The sequence below is a fragment of the Eurypyga helias genome, unplaced genomic scaffold (assembly GCF_000690775.1).
Source record: "Eurypyga helias isolate BGI_N326 unplaced genomic scaffold, ASM69077v1 scaffold15396, whole genome shotgun sequence".
NCBI lineage: Eukaryota > Metazoa > Chordata > Aves > Eurypygiformes > Eurypygidae > Eurypyga > Eurypyga helias.
In genome coordinates this window covers 21,519-28,563 of record NW_010258656.1, presented here as the reverse complement: position 1 = coordinate 28,563, position 7,045 = coordinate 21,519, and positions in this window count along the sequence as shown.

The following is a 7,045-nucleotide window of genomic DNA, read 5'->3' as shown; positions in this document are numbered from 1 at the left end:
CGCCCGTCCTCCTGTCACGTGACGCACAGCACCGCCCACCGGCGCCGGCGGCCACGCCCACCCGCACGCTGACGCATGCGCGCTGCTGCGCCACAGGCGCTCAGGAGGGCTCAGAAGTGCCTGATAAGTAGTGTTGTATGTCAGGTGTGTACATCCTGTAGGCCTTACCTCGTGGAAACTTAGAATCGTTGCTGTGGCTCTAAGAAAAACACGGAATTAGGGTAGATACTGGGAATGCTGAGGAAATCCAGTGTTCCTGCCTGTGAAACTACAATAACGCCTTTGCTAGCCACCAGCAGCTTCTGTTTCCCAAACACTCAATGTGAGCATTTGATTGCGGTGAGGAGCCAATATTTAACCTCAAATTCTATTTCTGCATTTGCTAACTTTAGCCCCTTTCCTCCTACCTAAATCCCAGTACCTTTAAAAAGCACATTTTCAAGCCGATCGGTTCTCATTTCTTACTCTGTGTGGACCGATGCAGCTTGTTGCTTTTCCCAGCTATTTCATTTGTGTGTTTTCCATGTCTGTAAGCCCCTTCTTGCTCCTCTTTCTTCACACCTGAGACTGCCCAGTGCCTGCAGCCATCACACACCGTTACAAACAGCATCTCCGGGCTTGTCATTCCCTTTGCTGGCTGGGGATGGAATGGGAAGAGCTGCAAGGATGGGATTGGACGTGGGTAGCTGGCCAAAGGACAGGGTAGGCACGGCGCGCAGCAGTTAATTATGGCACACAGTGACAAGGCTATTAAATACACAGTTTGGAAAATGTGAAGAATCCTAGAGCCTCCTCTTAACCTTCCATGTACAAGAGTTCTGCAAGATCAGAAGGGACTGAGGAAATTAAATGAGGTTGGACAGTTTATAAAATCAATCTGTCTGTTCTTACCCTGTTTTTTTCCCCATTCTCATGTTACATGCTGGTTTCCAGATAGCTTCAAGGCTTTGCCCGTGTTAATAATCCTTTCCCTCTTCTTAGCTTCACTAATACTTCAGAAAAAGCTGTAATTAAACATCAGAATGAACGTTCTCCTTAGCTTTGTATCACGTTACTCCTGGGCTCTTTGTTTTCTATTGTTACTCCATCATCATTTGTTCTCTCTTTCTGAACAGACAGAAATAACTTCATAACTTGTTCTTCACGTTTGCAGTTCTTAGTTCTTCGACCACAACTCTCCAGCTGCCTGCTGCTGGTACTGCAAGAGCTGCCGGCTTAAATCATAATTTAAATCACTGTCAAATCATTGTCAAAACACTTTAATTACCATTCAGTTATTGCTTAATAATGATCATAGTTTAATCATTAATAAACCCCTTTTAGTTAACCCCACAGTGACAACTTCTCTTAATAATTCACCTGTGACACCCTCCTATATGCAAAAGACTCAAACCTTAATTCAGAGTAAGTTGTACACACTCCTAAAGCAGCCAGGAGCAGCGTAGGTTTTACTAAACCAGGGATCAATTACACGAAGTGCCTTTGCACAGTCAGGTACACGTGCTTTCGGCAGAAACACCTCAAGCAGGACACAAACGCACATTACTGTTTTTGTGATTCTGCCCCTCTTTGTGCAGAGGGAAGCTTTCACCAAGAGTCAGTTTGTACTGCAGATTGGATTTCCATCATCAGTGTGCACCCACATCATTCTATACTATTACTCTTCGATTTAGCAGCATTTTTAATACAACCCTATGTCCTGTATATATTGCGAAGCAGAATATTAAAAGGTTATGCAACAATTGCAATATCCCAAACCCAACTTACTTTGCTGTTGGCACATACAGACCTAGTAAAGCTGTGCAAGAAAAACAATGGAAATGCTACAGATTCAGTTAAACAAGACATACGAGTGTTGGGAAAAAAATGGAACCTACCTATGAAAAGTGTAATGAAGACACGGCCTTAGGTCTTCACAGAAACTGCCAATTCCAAGGGTCTGCAGGCAAACACAGCATATGTGCAAGTGGAGCTTACTGCAGGACAGAAGGCCCAAGTTACCTCCTTTTTCCTCAAATTTGACAATTCTACTGGAAAGCCTAGAAAAAGTGAACTAGGTTAAGCAACTACAAGTATGAATAAATTCCCTGTACACAAACTGCATCTTAGTAATGTTTTGTTTGCATAGTTTTAATTCTGTAGATCCTTGTACAAGGAGGAAACAGATTTTGAGGAACTTTAACCTTGACAAATTTTCTTTGGCCAGCCCACAGCTTTGTTTCTGATTCATGAAAAAGAATGAGACTGTTGGTGACACCAGGGGTCAAATTTACTGCCTCTGCACTATGTCTTGTCTTAGCAAATAAAGGATGAACTCTGAACTTAAGCCAGCTTTTCCCTACTGCTCTCCTTTGTTCTACTTGTTTTTCCTAGCTTTTTACTAGCTTTTCCCTACTGCTCTCCTTGTTCTGTTAACTGAAAAAAATTTAGAAATGCATTTCTCCTTTTTTTGTTTAAAAATTCAATTCATTAGAGAGTGAAAACATGTTAAGACAGATCTAACTACCCCTTTCAAAGGGACTTTCTGAATCCATTGCAAAACCTGTTTTTCAGAAGAGGTTGATAAACTGGATCATACTCCCAGTGCATCGTGGATTAAAGCAACTAGAGATTAATAAACGAGACTGCGTGCGCTGACGATTGGAATGCATTACATGGTGCAGTGTTTGATCAGACAAACTTGGCAAGATCAGGCTTAAGTGTGAGACCACGGAAAGACCTGCCTATTCCAGAAGAAAGCATCGTTATCACAAACATATTAAAAAGACCATTTCTTAGCTGTGCGTGTGTGTGCTCTGCCTGTTAGATTACTGAACAGATTTTGACTGAGCCCCTGGAATGCTGCAAACTTCATCTAGGCCCAAGGACAACAGGGAACTTAAATTGCTTTTTGGTTTAAACTACTTGCATTTGCCATTATAAAATTTAACCTCCTGCTATTATACAACAGCCTTACTATTCAGACCTGAAGTTCCCTAGCCATCCTTAGTTTTACATAGAGCAAGTAATTGTCAAACACAGATTTTGGTGCCTTGATTTCCCCCCCTCCCCTGGCACTTGATAAATGTGTAACATCTGGTTTTATTGAACATTTTTGTGTTCTTTTTTATTTCCTCCCCAAAAAGGCTAGTAATAAATTCCAGTTTCGATTTTTATTTCTTCTTGGAAAAGTTTTCACCCAACAGATTAAAGAAAAAATACCACAGATTAGAACATGGCTTCTGAAAATCTGTTTTTCTCAAGCACTTCTGCTTATTGTGGGATAAGACAAAAAAGCCAGATCACATCTTCTTTTAGAGCAGTTGTGTTCATTTTTCCTTATAAACTGTTACCAATAAGATGTTTTTTCAGGCCCATTTTTTAAAATCTGAAATAAGAAAGCACAGGTGGCACGTGGCTCTTCTTTTCCAGATGAGAACTAGACACTAGTGGCTGAGCTTCCACATGAATTTTCCCTAATGAGAGGCAGTGCAGTTGGCAGCAGCTCAGCCACTTTGTTCTCCACGTAACACCTTGGTGTTTTTCCACCTGATTTTGATGAGTTCTTAATAACTTGTACCTTCAGTCTATTTTCAAAGGTAATTTTATTGAACACTGCACTGGTTGTTAGGTGACTGCTCTGATTTTCTGCTGTGATACTTTCCTTTCAGAAATGCAAAATGCAAACCAGCTCATTTCTAGAAACTCTTACCCTCCTAGGTGAGAACATTAGATTTAGAAAACTCAAGGCTTCAGTAATGGAATTCCCTTTACTATTAACTAATTTAGACCTCACCTCCTTGCTATTTACTTTCTAGCTCAGAAATTAAGACCTTGTCTTTCTGATCACCGTTGTTCTACACAAACTATGCTTACCATCTGACTGCTGCAGCTGCTGCACTTCAGGAAGAGATTCCAAGATAAACTATGACCCCCGATCCTGTAATCTTTCACGTTTAATTTCTTTACACCTAATAGCAACTTGTATGCCTTGTAACCACTGAAATGTTTGTACCTTAAAAACCCCAATTTTAGTAAGTTGATGTGTGCAACAGCAAAGGTGCCATTTTTTTACCCGCCTACTTCACAAACAGTCATAACACATTCTGCAAATACATGTCTTTATTGACGAGATCTCCAGCTTGCCCGAGACCATCCATCTAGAATATACATTTCAAAAGCGTGTTTGCACACCAAAGACAGGCACAGCAATAACACTTTGTTAGTGGGAGTACAAGTTAACCTCTCCGTTTGGTTAGTCACCACGATTGGGAGCTACAGGAAAGTCCTCGGTATTTACATTCAATAGGACCTCCAGTTGGCGGGGGTGAGGGAGGGTTTGTCTCAAGGAAAGTTCCTGTTTGTGAGGACCACGCCAGGACAATATGGCATACCTAAGCTCTGATTCACAAGTGGATCAACTATTTGTAGCCTAGTCACCTGGAATTTTTTGTTGCCCCATAGCACAGACCTACCAGCCACCACCTGACCCGCTTCACTGCTTTGCAACATTAAACCTCTCCCTGCTTCCCCTGCCTCTGCGATGTCATACTACTGACCTCCCCCTGGTACTCCATGTAGTAGTCTCTGCGTCCAGTTGGAAGCTGCCATTTTTGCTCCCACTTCAGCTCTTTGGTAATCCAGAATTACTTTTCTCCACTGCTGCCCTCACTCTGTCATGTACGAAGAAAGGTTGAGCCCCACCTCCCCAAAGCTAAGGGCCATGAGACGCCTTTCTCTAGACAGCAGATGAAAATACTGCTACCGTGCTCTAGTGAATCACCCTCCTGCTCCAGGATGCCAGTCCACTCCTGTAACGGCACCAGCCACGATCGAGCCACCCTGCAGCCAGTGGAAGGAAACAACCCTCTAGCCTCTACTAGCTCTGAAAGCACAGCAGTATCCCTCTGCCCAGATGCACTCTGGGATTTCAAAGGGGCTCCAAACACTTCCAGTCAGCATGGAAGGGAGGTACGTGCCCAACCTGACCTGGCTACAACTCATCCTGGCTAGGTCCGCAACCTCCCATCCCTTTGGGTGAAGGATTCTGCTGGGACAGCAGCTGCTGCGAGCTCCCGTAACAGTACGGTGTGCTGTTACATCTCACAGCAGAGGGATGCAGAGGCGTACGCGAGCGTGGCTTGTACGAGCTTTACGCGACAGCCCTGAAGGTAACAAACGAGAAAAATGAAGTGGTGTTTAAGGACAGGTATTTTAAACTACAGACACGACTGCTGGCCGCTTGCAATGAGCTGTCTCTACAAGGCAGTTTTACCTGTACATGGCTTTTTCACATTGACCCGTTCTGCCCCTGGCCTACCGCTGCTCTGCCCAGTCTCGTCCCACCTGCCTTCATCCAGCTGCCAGGCAGTCGGGCTCCTGCCCATCTGCTCGCTGCCTGCCAACCCAGACAAAGTAAGCCACTGTGACACACAGCTTGCTTTCACAGCCCAACACTGAAGCAAGAGAGATTTGAAAACGACTGTGGTAAAGGCACAGAGCCTTGCGTTCTCCACATTACTATGCAATAGGGATCACTGGAGTGGCACAGTCTGGAAGCGGCATCTGACTGGAGATCTGTTTTCCCTTGGGGCAGCAGCTGAACCACAGAGGACAGACAAATCACTGACTCACACACAGAGTAACAGGGCCATGACCCTCTACTACCAGTCAGCTGCAGGTGTCATCTGCTCCCTGGCAGCCCAGGCCATCCCATCCGTGGTGCCGGACTGGCCAAACAGCGCCGTACAGGACTCACTTCAAATGCACACCTGAACCCGGGTCAGCCCCTCGCACACCACAGTGCGCTGGCTGAGCCGTTCCTACGCGCTGGCAGCTCAAGCAATTAGAGTCAAATCATCCGCTAAGTCAATTACTGCCGCCACGCTTGCAAGAACCGCCCCTACTCAGAGCTGCACATGAAGCAAATAGCCTGACGGAGCTGCCAGCAAATACTGGAGCAAGCACCAAACAAAATAATGACTAAAACCAGAGCTGCTTGCGTCCCACATTTGGAACTTATCATCGCCCACCTCCGGGGCAGTTACCTTTCTGCACTTGCACTTCTGTTCAAACCAGGCTAGCTGCTTACGTGTCCACAGGCCAACCTGGGGAGCCAAGATGAGGTCCAGACATCTCCTCAATTAACTTACTGCGTAACATTAAAGCCAGAAAAACCCACACCCCAAGGGAGTCATGGGATGCACGTTCCAAAGGATCACAAGAATTCAGCTGGATTGCTAATGCTAACACCAGAACTAGGGAGGATGGTTTTCGTGGATCAATCAGCTCCGAGTAAGGGCAAGGGAGGTGTAAGCAAGCAGGCGGGACACATACATGACCACCTCTACTAGACTTCGGTCTAGCTGTGGGTAGGCAGGCACCAGCAGCTACGACGGAGTAACAGGAAACCTAGGGAATAAACATTCCAGCTACTCTAATTCATGCACAGCACACATGCACCAGCCTGAATGAAGGAGTTTCAGCCTGTACTGAGGGGTGGCCTACTTCAGGTATCTCCTCCTGGGAACAGGAGATCCTGGGAAACAGGAGACCCAAGCCAGGCACACTGCAGCACTCAATCATACCTTCAGCTCCTCTGGTCATGAAGACAAGCCCTTAAGCATTTAGATCCAATTTAAATCACAAGTTATATACACAGTTTAATGGAAACACTTCCACATGTAATTTAAACAAAATAGGTTTTATATCAGAAAGTTATGCAAACCCAAAAAGCTTTATTTTTCAAAACCATACTTTTATTTTTAAAGGCTAAGAGAAGTATTCAGAACTCTATTTCTTAAGCAAAAAGGTTCACATTTCATTCTGCAGGGTCATTAGTATGAGAAAGCATTTGGGGTTTATTTTTTGCAACTGTTGTTGAGTTCCTACACCCATTCAGATTTATTTAAAAATGGTAACATCAGTTATGGCTTAAGATACAGAATTACAAAAGAGTAACACAAATGTTGAGACTCGAGCGGTGAACAGGTAACTACGGTCATTCTCCCACAGAAAGGTAATGTTTTAGCAAAGACAGACAGAAGCAACAACTGTCTTTATTGGC